This window comes from Cebus imitator, unplaced genomic scaffold (assembly GCF_001604975.1).
Source record: "Cebus imitator isolate Cc_AM_T3 unplaced genomic scaffold, Cebus_imitator-1.0 Scaffold225, whole genome shotgun sequence".
NCBI classification, from domain to species: Eukaryota; Metazoa; Chordata; class Mammalia; order Primates; family Cebidae; genus Cebus; species Cebus imitator.
In genome coordinates, this window is record NW_016107540.1 from 3,081,871 (window position 1) to 3,082,733 (window position 863).

Consider the following 863-nt stretch of genomic DNA (forward strand, 5'->3'; position numbering starts at 1 on the left):
GTGTGACTGTAGTCACCCACCTCATGGAGAGCTGAGTGTATGCTGATGGGGCTGTTGAGCCCCCAGGTATGCCTGGGAGGAGCCGTAGAAGCAAAGGAGGCAGATGGGGTTAGAGCAAGGAGATAATGTCCTTCAAGTGGCCTCATACCCTGGTCCCAGGACAGCTCCTGCTGGTTGGAGCAAGAGCTGATGCCACTGTAGTCCAGAAGTGTAGCCAGGGCCACTTGTTACAGCCCGTACCGGGACACAAGCATGGTGCCCGGGACAAAGAGCAGTGCTCAACCGTGCTCTGTGGATGAAGGGCAAAGTTTCTGCTTTTGTGCACGTTGGAAGGCAAATCGTGGAGAGCTGCAGTGTTGCTGCATCTTCTGTAAGTCCCTGTTCAGTGACCTCTCAACACCCTAGCTGAAATCTGCCAAGGTGCGTTTACACTGCAAAAACTGGCAAATGCTACAAATAGGGGCTTTTTTAAAAAAAATAAAATAAAAAATGCCATTTTTAAGCATTTATCAGCACATTCCTGGATTTTTGCCAAATCATAAAATATAGATCGTTTAGTAATGGTCAATATCTGAAAAACTGGCCAGGCGCAGTGGCTTAAGCCTGTAATCCCAGCACTTTGGGAGGCTGAGATGGGCGGATCACTTGACATCATGAGTTTGAGACCAGCGTGGCCAACATGGTAAACCCTGTCTCTAATAAAAACACAAAAAATTAGCTGTGTATGGTGGCAGGTGCCTGTAATCCTGCCTACTTGAAACGCTGAGTCAGGTGAATCTCTTGACCATGAGAGGTGGAGATTGCAGTGAGCTGAGACTCTGCCATTGCACTCCAGCCTGGGAAACAGAGCAACTCCCTTTCAA